Consider the following 12,542-nt stretch of genomic DNA (forward strand, 5'->3'; position numbering starts at 1 on the left):
GACCTAAACCGTCCCGTAGAGACGGTGACAGTAAGGGGCGCGTTCTGTAGATCCCAGGGACATCGCAAGTCCCTGGTTGATCCAGAAGAAGCCCTTTTACCATCGAGCGGAGAGGCAGCCATTAAGCTGCTGAAGTTGGGACAGCTCCGGAAGGAAGAGACAGAAAGAGAAAGTGTATCGGCTGGTGAGGATTCTTTTTTTTACTTGGGACTTAAGGACACCCTAAAATGAGAAGAAATCTGTAAAATTCTTGACAAAATTTGACTTAGCGGCGATTTTTTCTTTAAGAATGTCAAAGTGAGGCTTGGCTTTTTATTTGTACTTTTTTTTTTTTCTTTATTGAACTTCTATTGAGATCTAGTTAATCAGACTGGTTTTTTCTTTTATATTTACTTGCTCTCTTTTCCCCTTTTTGACTGTTTATATTATATAAAATAGAGGCTCCCTTTAGTATCTTTTTAAAAATATACACAAATATATATATATATTTTTCTTTTTTTAAGGCTTTTTAGGGGAAAGAAGGGGAGAGGTTTTAAGAAATTTTGCAACACTGCCAACTAGAGGCTTGAAAATATTTTATTTGAAGTTGAGAGCTGGGGAAAAAAATTCTTTTCAAGGCTACTGGAAGTGATAGGATATACAGGTGCTCTTTGGGACTTCTATTATCAATTGAATATTTGAAGCTTGGCCTTGAAATTTGTGGAGAAGCCAAATAAGAGCCTTGGATAAATAAAAGGCAGTGTGTGCTTTTTTAATTATTTTTTATTAACTGGTTTATCCCTCCCCTCCAACCCCACAGTATTTTGTAATATTGGTATACTTATTTTTTATTTTACCTCATTTTTATTTTTTTTAAAGGAGAAGCCTCAGAATATTTGTTTTTCGTTTTTATTTATTTTTTTATTGGGATATTTGCCTCTTTATTTCTACTTTTGACTTATTTTTATGGCTATTTTCCATTTTTTGAGGTCTTTTAATTGGATTAAGGTGGGAAGAACCTGAAGAACTCCTTTTCTTTTTCTTTTTCTTTGCTTATTATTTTTAATATTGTTGGGTTTTATTTTGTCTTTTTTTTCTCTTTATTTTTAATTTTTACTTTTGAATTATAATTGAGTATTTCACAACTGGATTAAGGTCTTGAAGAACCTGAAGAATTTCTCTTTTCTAATTTTGGGCTTTTTACTTTTTACTGGTTTTTTTTTTCTTTTTGGTGTTTTCTCTTTTCCTAATTGGATTACAATTGGCTACCTTATTAATTGGATTAAAAGAGGTGGAAGACTCTGAGCTATGGAATGAGTAAGAAAATTTTACCTTTGGGCATTTCAACTTCTGCTCCTGTCTCCCCATCAACTGGAGGACGACTTTCAATAATGGCGAAGCAAGATAAAGCACAAGTGGATTTAACGACGGTTATGCAAGGAATACAAGAACTAAAAATGAGTATGGAACAAAGAATGGAGAGTATTGACCAAAGAATTGGGAAGATTGATGAAAAATTTGAAAATGTTCAACAAATGATGGTGAAACATGATGAGAGAATCCAAAAAATAGGAGAGAAAGATAAGCAAAGAGATGACACAATTGGAAATATTGATAGCAGATTAACAACGGTTGAACAAGAAAAAAGTGGGATGTTGAAATGGGAGATGGACAGGTCAGAATTTTACCTTAGATTCCAAAATATTGAGGAAGAAAAAGGACAAAATTTGGCTGCAGTAATGATTGAAATCTTGGCTGGAGCCTTGGAAATAACAGAGGAAAAGATGATGGATGGAGTAGATGAGATATATCGAGTCTTCACAAGATATGCGATGAGGAACCAATTACCAAGAGAGGTTCATGTCAGATTCACCAAAAAACTATTAAAACTCAAATATTACAAGTGGCAAGAGAAGGTGTTGAAATACAAAGACAAAGAGATTGTGGTCTTAAAACAAGTACCCAGAAAAGTGAGAGAGATCAGAAGAGAATATCGATTTTTGACCAAAATACTATTGAAAAAGAGGTGAATTATAGATGGCTGATTCCAGAAGGATTAATGTTTACATGGCAAGAACAGAGACATAGAATTGATTCAATTGAGAAAGCAGAAATATTCTACAAGGAATTTTTTCGAAAGAAGAGAAATGGAAATAGAAAAAGAGAACATTTTAACTGAATTTGAAGAGGACCAAATGGGAACGGGAAAAGAAGAAGGCGCAATAGGTGGACAAGTGGAGACCAAAGAACAACGTGAAGTAAGATCCACGAGAGCTGTTAGACCTAAATATAAAGCATAACCATGGAGGAAAAAAAACTGATTTCCATGAATATAAATGGACTGAATTCAGCTACCAAAAGAAGAAAAACTTTTCACAAATTAGAGAAGCTAAAATTTGATATAATTTGTCTACAAGTACACATTAAAAAACAACACGAACAATTACTGGCACGATCAAAATTAGGAAAATATTTACTTCTCTGACTCACTGTAAGAAAAGAGGAGTGGTTTTGTACATTAAAGAAACCATTCCAGCAAAACTGATACTGATGAAGACGGAAGAGTATTAATGGTTGAAATAGTGGATAATAATACAAAAACGCTCTTGGTTGCAATTTATGCCCGAATGATAAACAAGAAGAATTCTATAAAAATTACACATGAAAATAATTGAACTGGACTATGTTAATATACTTATGATGGGAGATTTCAATGGAATTGTAGACAATCAAAAGCAGCAAAAGCAACACGACAAAATATTTCAAATCTTTGCTATATGTATCAGGTAAAATTCCCAATAAAATATATCTGGTTTCAAATCTATATGTTTTTTTGTCATTTTTTCCAACCACATGTGGATTTTAGTCCAGTATTTTCTAGCATCCGCACAAGTCCACCACATATACTTAGTATGAGCCAGGTATCTGATGACATTTCCAACATTTTTTGGATTTATTCTTGAACATTCTTGCTATTCTTGTCGGGGAAATGCCACCTGTAAAACATCTTATACAAATTTTCTTTAAATGCTGTTGACATTATCATTTTATAATTTTGAGACCACAATTTTTGCCATTTCTCTAAATCAATCCCATATTCAAAATTCTTCCCCCAAGCAATCATTGTTTCTTTAACTTGTTCTTCTTCTAGTTTAATTTCTAATAGATATCCATAGTTTTTTAATCACCGTTTCATCAGTACCTGTCAAAATCTTATCTAAGTCAGTCAATTTATAATAGAAACCTTCTGTTTTAAAATCTTTATCATACCTTGAGTGTATTTGCGCATATGAAAACCAATTCATCTTTATACTTTGTTCCTCTAGTTTTTGCATAGATTTAAGTTCACCCTTTTCATTCAATATTTCCCCATATCTAACTGTTTGTTCCTTCTTGTATATGATAGGATAGGAAAATGCTTCAATAGTCGATAACCAGGCTGGAATTTTCAAATAACATTGTCTTTTAATCTTCTCCCAATTTAACCAGAGACTCCCATATATGATGTCTTCTAAAATAGCCCTGTACTTTGGTTCCCTTATACCATAAAAAAGTGTGCCACCCCAACAACAAATCATGTCCTTCTAATGTCAACAATCTAATATTTCTTAGTTATCCATTCCTTAACCCACATCAGATTTGTAGCTTGGTAGTACAACTCCCAATTAGGCAAACCAAATCCTCCTCTAATTCTAGCATCTTGCAAGAGTTTTAACTTTATTCTTGCTTAAGGAGGGAGATTTTTGATGCTCACTGCCAGCTTCCCACAAGAAAATTCAACGGGGAAGCTGAGAACAGGTCAGAAGTTGCTCCTGCTCTGAAATTTTGCCCTCTGGTGGTCATTCTGTCTCTCTGCTTAGGTAAGTAAATCTGGAGTGGGATTTCAGAGGTCACAGGTTGCTTACTAGCATGTTAAAGATGACTTCCAACAACCATTCCAAATTGTTGTGGAAAAAAGTGAGCAGACTCAGCTATAATATCAAAGCAGCAGTAAGCAGAAAGAACTTGATCTTCTTTCATTAGTGTTTTTATAAGCAGCTCAAATCACAAAGAATAGAGAGATTATGGAGAGGCTAGCAAAGGAAGTTCCACATACCAGAAAGACTGAAAATTTAAAAAATTATCTTACATATTTTTGGCATGAAGAATTTGTGTGAGTGTGCATGTGTGCATATGCATGCGTGTGTTTACCTCCAGAAGTTCACCATCAAAGAGAATTGACTTTAAAAATATTTTATATCAGAATGTTGTTCCCTCAATAGTTCACGTCACCATAACATTGTTCCTTACATCAACAATAGTACTTAAGAATATATTGCAAGTTACATTGCACTACTAAAAAAAATGAAATACCAATGTTTTCCATATGTGGTCTTTTATATTATAAAATAGGGACTGTACAACTAATTGTAAAGTTTTTTGGCAATATGTTTCAATTAGATAAAAAATAAATACCTACTACTCACTGGACCAACTAAAAGAAGGAGTTCAATGTTAGTCTAGATTTATGTGCCATACTGTATTTTTAAAAACAGGTTACCTACAAGGATTAAAATTATTTTCCCTATAATTAAAAGAAAGCATGTTCAGCTTTAACAAAGAATCTCATTCATCAAGAATTTCTAAGTAAGTCATCTTTTGATGCTTTCATTTTGAAAGCTACTCAAGGCTTAGTATAATTTGTTAGTCAAACTATAAGTGTAAGCTTGTGAGCATTAATATAATTCCATTTTTCCCAGACAGCTGTTCCATATCAGTTGCCTCAGTGAAGCAAGATTCTACTTATCAGGACATGCAGCAACTTTAAAACCGTAATGGTGAACTGGTAGCACGCAGAGCCCTCTCTGCGGGCATGCGACCTGTTGCCCCAGCTCAGCTCTGCCACGCATGCACGCACACCTTCCCACCGGCCAACTGGTCTTTGGGTCTCTGCTGCGCATGTGCGGGGGGGCATATGCGTGGGGGACCTGCGCACATTGTATTTGGGGGTTTGTCCGCACACATACTTTGGGCACTCGGTGCTGAAAAGGCTAGCCATCACTGCTTTAAAATGTAGATCTTCTCATCTTGTCTATATGGATACCACCATGGCAAGTACAGTAATTTAAAACTTTTATACAATATTCTTTGACAGATTCTTCCAACTCAGTGACAAATGAGCCTTCTCTTCCATGACCTGCACTCTCTGGAACATCTTGACTCCTAAGGTAAAGTCTGTCTCCTCCTTTCTGGTCTTCCAGAAGAGTCTTAAAACCTGGCTCTGGTTGGCCTGCAGCCTCAAAGAAGGGCTGGTTATGCTGAAGGTGGTTGATTGAGCATCCATACCATTGGATTTAACCTTTAATTGTTGTTAATCTTAATCTGTATTTTACTGTTTTTATATTTATGCTTTTATATTATTGTAAGACACTCAGAGTCACTCGGGAGGGCGAGGAAGCATATAAATTTAATAAATTTTCATGAGAATTTGGTATCATTCTCCATTTGTTTGTACTTCAAAGTACAAACAATGCAACCAGGTTTCATTGTTCATTTTTTCTTCTACAAGAGCAGACAATTGCTTAAATCATGAATAGCTGTCCTGAAATCTCTGCAGCCTAGAATTAAACCAAAGATTTTGTTTGTAACACCAACCATTATAAAAGGGTTTTGTCTTTCCTGATTGTAAATGGCTATATCCACCTATCACATATTAAAGACAATTAACTGTATCCTGTATGTATGAAATTAACCACTTGAACTTAATAAAGATGGTTGGTGGCTACATAGTTTCCATGGATTAAAACAGGGGTCCCCAACCACCGGTCCGCGGACCGGTACTGGTCCGTGGAACAAGTCCTACCGGGCCACTGGTTTGCTGGCGCCATCTTTTTGATGAAAAAGTGCTTCCGGTGAGCTTTTCCGGTAGAAAGCTCACCGGAAGCACTTTTTCATCAAAAAAGATAGCGGCACTGCGCTTCGTGAGCTTTTCCGGGTAGAAAGCCATTTCTACCGGAAAAGCTCACGAGCGCATGCCGCCTTTTTGATGAAAAAGTGCTTCCGGTGAGGTCACCGGAAGCACTTTTTCATCAAAAAGATGGCGGCGCCCAGCTGATGCCGGTACCGGGCCGCGGCACCCAGCTGATGCCGGTACCGGGCCGCGGCATAAAAAAGGTTGGGGATCACTGGATTAAAACATCTGAATAATCTTGATTGAATAAGCAAGCACTCAATCCAACTTAAAAACCAGATGTTTTATTTTAGATTTTCAGGTACAAAAAGTATGTAGAAATTTACATGTAGAATATTCATTTTTACTGGAAAATTCTGTCATGTACAATTAATCCATCTTTGCCTTCCCTCTGACATATCAAGGATACTGTTACATGACACTGAGTTACATACCAAACCACTACATTGTAGTTCAGCATGTTATGCTAACTATACATATGTTCATATTCTGCAGTATATTGCAGAAACATAGAAAATTGAGTTAGATAAACCACAGTTAAGATAACCATGAGTAAAGCACATTGTGGAAATACAGGCTGGTTTTTATTTATTTGCAGCAAATTATTTTGGTATCAAAGTTGACTCAATCATGGCAAATTTTTACACTGAAACTTATGGTTCAAATCAGATATTACTCAACTCTCCCCATCCCCCAAGTAGGCTGTATTAACATATTAAGATACCATGTGTCTAATTTGTAGCTTAGTACCCTGTATGGACGGGGTGCTATGGTTAGTATATGACTCAGTGCTTTGTAAATCCAGATTATTTGAATTTATATAGTTTAGTTAACCCTGGTTTAATTTGCTGTATAACTATATCCAGATACATAATGGAAAAAAAGGGTATTAGATCAGAGAACCCACACAAGATCATTTTTAAACAACTATTTCTGTACTATAATGTATTCTTCTGTACAGCTCTTAAAACCATAGGAGCTCTAATATCCCCCTGTACATCTGGTCAGAAAAGGGAAAGTTGGCTATCTTTCAATTGGGATTTACACCGGGTCCACAATCTGAATTAAGAGATTCCAACTGATGACGAATATATTTCATTTACTACATCCCTCAAATACATTTGCTCCCCTACCTACCGGATTCCCAATTTGGCTCAATGTTTGCACTTTTAATATTATGGTTAAGCTAACAGGAAAAAAATAATAATTGAAGAATAGTTCCCTTCTAGGATAATACTAATATGTTTGAATGCTAGAAGGAATCTAGCAATTGTGAAAAAGGCCAATTGGATGCTTTTAATAACCCCCTCTCTTCTTGCACTATACAGGAATTTCAACAGCAACTCAAAACAATGATATTCAAAAGAAGGCAAAGATATAATTTTCCAACCAAGATTATGCATGCTTTCCCTCAACTTTTCCATTTTTCAAAATAATGGCAATTGTATGGGATTGGCATACAATTGCCAATGGCTACAGCAAATAAATATCTAAATAAGGTTGTCAGAGCCATAAACTCTTCATGAACCATTTCTTTTGTCATCAGACCAATAGACACTTTAAAAAACTCCCGGTTTTTCCTCCTTGGAATCTATTATTAAACAAAAGGAGTCTGGAAAACCAGTTCAAAACTTTTAGTCATGGGGGGGGGGGGGTTAGGCCCAGGGGAATGCCATTAATCCAGTACAATCATCTGGCCTGTTTCATCTTTTGTCTATCAACAGCTGAAGTCACAAAGGGCGACTGCAAAGAAACAGCCTTGAGCTTTCCTCCTCATCTGACAAGACTTTTCCTTTTCCATAAGTAGTTTTAAATATCTGAAGCTAAACTTCTCTGAGTTACTGGACTTTTATATTAGTCCACAGCTTCTTCAAAAAATATGAATCCAGAATCAGATACAATATGCTCATTTTTTAACAAATCCTCATCCTTTAACTAGTCCAACTCTCCAGTTTTAGGAGCACTGTGTTTTCACAAAGCCAAGAAGTACACTGAGCAAAACCAAAACACCCTCACAAAAGGACATACTAATCTTCAATTGCTCCAAAGGTTAAAAGACCAATTTAACACTGACCTTCAAGGAGTAGGACTGTGCACACAACCTGCAAAACAAAATAATCCCACCACCACCAATCAATCCAGTGGCAGAAGTCTTCAAAATATAGTTTTCTTAAGCAACAATTAAAATACCATAAGGTAAATCACTTGTGGAAATACCATTTTTTTCTGCCCTTCTCTGAACTCTTTGTTTTTGTCCCATTAAACTATTACTGTCAGAATTCCTTACCTTTCTCTCAAGTGAACTGAATAGTGTGCTATAATCTATTAATCTACCTACAAGCTGCTTATTTGATTGCCTTAGTTTATTGTTATTGCACCTCCTACAATGAAATCAAACACTATCTTCAGTGCACATCATGACCATGACCATGAAAATAAACACAAACACACATCCTTCACCCTTCACACATTGAACTGGAAACCACAGACACCACACCAACACTGCACTAGACTTGTATGCCAGTCTCAAACTTTACTTGTGTCACTTCCTCCTAAACGTGTTGTTTATTACCACCGCCCTGTATATCTTTGGACCGTATAGCTGGTTATTTCTTTTTTTAAAAAAAAATCCAGAACACGTGTTTGCTTAACAGCCTTTAATGGTAAGGTCTCAACCGAGTTAGATCTGTTGCCCCAGTTTATACAAAGGCTGTGATATCTAACACATGCATCGAACACGTCTTACCCTTCATTGTGCAAAGCTCTTTAGCTAAGCTGTGTAGTTTACTTTAGTGTAGTTGTCATATAAATTGGCATTGTTTTAGGTTTCCTGAAATGGATTTGAATCCAGGATTTGTCTAAGCCTGAATTCTCCAAAACTCTTTGTTTGGGGTCTGAATGAAATATAGCAAACTAGTGTGCCCTTAAAGTGAAATAAATCGGTAGCCTGTTGTTCATTATTGCAATTAACCATCCTACTTTGTCAGGTTATCAAGAACACGAAGAGTCATCACACCACTCTGGCCATCTTGTCTTACGCCCGCAAAACCTAGACAACTGTGCTTTATTCGGTAACCTGTCACTTTACAAGCAAGGGGCCCAAGTAACCCCGTCAATTCTTGCCAGAGGCTCTTTAGGTAAACGGTAGATCACGAGTGAAAAACAATGGGGGAAATCCATCCGTCCCCGACCTGGTGATCTCTTCCTCCCAAGTAGAGCAGAACGAGCGGCGCCCTAGCAGTTACGATGGAGGGGGGGAACCCCGCAATGCTGAGGGAGGAAAGAGCTCCATTATTTACCGCTAACAGCCAGCTAGGCCTGGGTGGGATGGAAAAGGGTCCCGAAGTGTCGGGAAAGGAAGAGGCCGCAGAGCCACAGCATCCCCTTTACGGTACAAGGAGTTTTTTTTTTTCCTTCCCGGTCCTTCGCGTGGGCTCCTGCTTGTCTCCCCCTCCCCCGCCCGTCCAAAGACCGGGACTAACCTGTGCCGGCAGGGGAGGGCAAGAACTGCGGATGGAAGCCGGCCGGGATACGGCAAAGTACCAGTTAGCTCCCGCTTCCTCCCTCGGGCAACCACCAACCCCCGCTGGAAGAGAGGAGGGAGGCTATAAACGTCAGCGGCAATCGTGAGGAGGAAAAGAAAAAGGGGGGCGCGGCGCAGTTGATGCCTCAGCTTCTCCCCGGCCTAAACCGGTTACAGCCGCCCGGCTGAAACCGCCGTCGCCGGGCGGCGAGAAAGGAAAACAAGCGGCACCAAGAGCACGTGAGGCGGCCGGCCAATGGGAGCGCGCGCAGGGGACGGGAAGGCGACACCGTTCTTAGAAAAACGCGCGCGGGCGGTCTCGGGAGAAGGGAATGGGGGCGGGGGTGTGTTTCGTGTCTGGGAAGGCCTCGTGGCCAACGGTGAGAACGCGACACCGCCCGCGAGCGACAGTCCTGTTCTTAATTGTGGCGCTCCGCTATTGCTGGGCTAGTTGACATTTATTATTAGACTATTTATAATAACACAAACGTGCAAAACGACCTATAATAAACTCTTTGGTTGCTTGTAGTTTATTTTTCTGACAATCTTAAGTCCAGCTTTATTTTATGCCTGTTTATTCCCAAAATATTTTAGTCCAATTTAGTTAAATCTTTAGTTCCAGCTTCTTTCCCGGTTTGAAGCCCCGCTTATCTGTCAAAAATATTTTCTTATTTTTTTCCCCTGTCCCTTTGTAATTTCTCTGCTCACTTTTCTTAAAAATTCCATGGTACCTTAATCCCGGGGTACTTTTGTTTAGTTGTATTGCCCAGTTGTTCCCCTTCAGATGTTATCCACCTCTTTCTTCCCTCCTGCACAAATCTTAATCCAGCTGAGTCCTCCTCTTCAGGGTGGCCATTTTAAACCACCGCTGCAGTCGTCTTTGGGGGAAAAAGACCAAGCCCGGGGGGGGGGGAGATGCGGCTCCCCTCAACCTGGCTTACGGCTTCCCCTTACTCCACTGCCCCTCCAAGGCAGCTTCAGCCACTAATCGTAATGATCGGGGCTCTCCAACGAAAGAGCACAGACCATAGCCGCAGAGAGTCGTGATCTACGGTCCGTCAGCAAGGAGGCTCCGCCTTCTTCCGACACTTGTACTTTATTTTCTAAGGAACCGTAGGAAATAATCGCTATCCCCAGCACAAGTCATTTTAAATATATTCCTAGTTGGACTGGTCTGTTCTAGACCTGTGCTTGTGTATGCCTTGTAGCACTTAAGCCATTGATGTGGGAAACCCTCACCTCGAAGATTAAATATCAAAAAGAGGCAGAACGTTATATTTCCCCAAAGGAGAAATGGAGAAAAATCTGAACAAAGGCAGAAAGCAGCCCGAACAGCTTCAAGCAGAACCTTGAAGTCTTTAGAGATGGATATGTTGTGCCCATTAAGAAATCCAGGCCAGCCTATTCATAAACCACTTTCAGCCAAGCTCCTCCAGAATTGATGGGTTTAAGAATTTACATCCCCCCCCCTAAATCCTAAGGACAGGACATCATCTTTTAGGACATAATAGGATTAACCCACCACCACTGGAATCGTAAAAGAGACAAGACTCACTACTTTGCACAACCCCCTGGAGCTTCTCAAATCCCAGAACCCTATAAAGATCCATCCTCTCAGCCATTTTGTCAGCCATCCCAGAAACATGCTTCTGTCACTGACGTTTCTGGCATCCAAATAAACGAGACCTTTTTTCTATGTGGCCTGCATTTTATTTCCAGCGTCTTTCTCCTAGCTGGACTGAATTTTTCTTCCCACATGACAAGCAGACATAGGTACCTGAGACACATTGAGGCGAAACCCACAGCCTGATAAGTCTTTTGGAGATTGATGCTGCAAATAACAAAATAACACAGCTAGAAGGGCCCTTGGAGGTCTTCTAATCCAGGGGTCCCCAATCCCAGGTCCATGGACTGCATTGGGCCATGGCATGCCAGCCAGGCCGCACAAACAAGCGAAGCCCCATCCGTGGGATGCAGGCAGCATGCAAAACCATGACCCCTCCAGTCCATGGAAAAACCTGATTGGGGCCCACTCGTCCAACCCCCTGCTGAAGCAGGAAGCTCTATATCTATACCTTTTCAGACAAATGGTTGTCCAATCTCAAAATCATTTAATGGTATCACTACATATAAAAAAAACAACTTGTTTTAGGCATTCCCTTCATGCCAAAATCAATTTACATATCTTGCTATTGCACCATCTTCTTCTTTAGATCAGTCTTTTTAAGGGAAGAACTGAAACATGTTCAGTTTCAGTTCCTTAGAACGACTGTGAAATTTGTACATGTCAAGACTACACTTGGATAAGCATTGTACAGAAGCAAAGAAAATGACTAGAATCAATTTCATTGCTTTTAGAAAGATTATCCATGCTTCCCACATTATCCTCTCTGCTACAGTCCTGTGTTCCAGAGAAATAGGACACTTCGCTCTTCATTTACTAGAAACCAGCAGACTCTATATGAGGCTGCCCTTGAAGACTATCCAAATTGCAATTGGTCTGGAAAAGTTTTGAAAATCAAACAACCTTTACCCATGGGCCAAGAAGTTATCAGGTAGTTTTTCTCCATTTAATATATTGTAGATTATGATTGGGTTCATATATTCTATTGCCATGGTTTATTTGTGCCATGGCTTCAGGGGTGGGTTTCTACCAGTTCTGTAGAACTGGTAGCTCTGAAGAGCAGCATAGAACCGGTTCTATGTCTGCTGATGTTTTTGTCCACCCGCCCACCCGGGCTCTTACCTGATCTTTATTTCCTGATTTTTTCAACTTCAGCTGCCAAACGAGGCACAGCTGCAGTTAAAAAAGCAGGAAAAGAGGGCTGTTTCAAAGGCTGCTTCTCTGGCAGCGTGCTAATGACAATTTACAGGCCCGCAGGGAAGCACATCATAAATCATCGAACCTCATAAATCACTGAACTGATAGTTAACCCTGTCGGATCCCACCCCTGCATGGCTTATTTAACATTATTTTCTGAATTACAAAGCTGAGATTACATGACATATTAAGTGATAAATCATGGTTTACAAGCCATAGTGATGGAGTCAAAGTTAAATCAAGCAATACATGACCCCTGCCTGTATTAT

At 39.2% G+C, this 12,542-nt stretch overlaps 1 protein-coding gene across 2 annotated transcripts in view; it reads right to left on the reverse strand.

Annotated features, from left to right (window-relative positions):
* Positions 1 to 9,704, reverse strand: part of GPCPD1 (glycerophosphocholine phosphodiesterase 1) — a 71,090-nt gene extending 61,386 nt beyond the window's left edge. The window contains exon 1 of one of the 2 annotated variants that reach the window (XM_026668535.2): positions 9,412 to 9,704. The gene's annotated coding sequence lies outside the window, so the exon portion shown is untranslated. The remainder of the gene's footprint in view (positions 1 to 9,411) is intronic. The other variant, XM_026668536.2, reaches the window with a different exon arrangement.
* Positions 9,705 to 12,542: the final 2,838 nt, after the last annotated feature.

This window comes from Notechis scutatus, chromosome 1 (assembly GCF_049901735.1).
Source record: "Notechis scutatus isolate UNSWTSFEM ecotype Mainland chromosome 1, rNotScu1.2, whole genome shotgun sequence".
NCBI classification, from domain to species: domain Eukaryota; kingdom Metazoa; phylum Chordata; class Lepidosauria; order Squamata; family Elapidae; genus Notechis; species Notechis scutatus.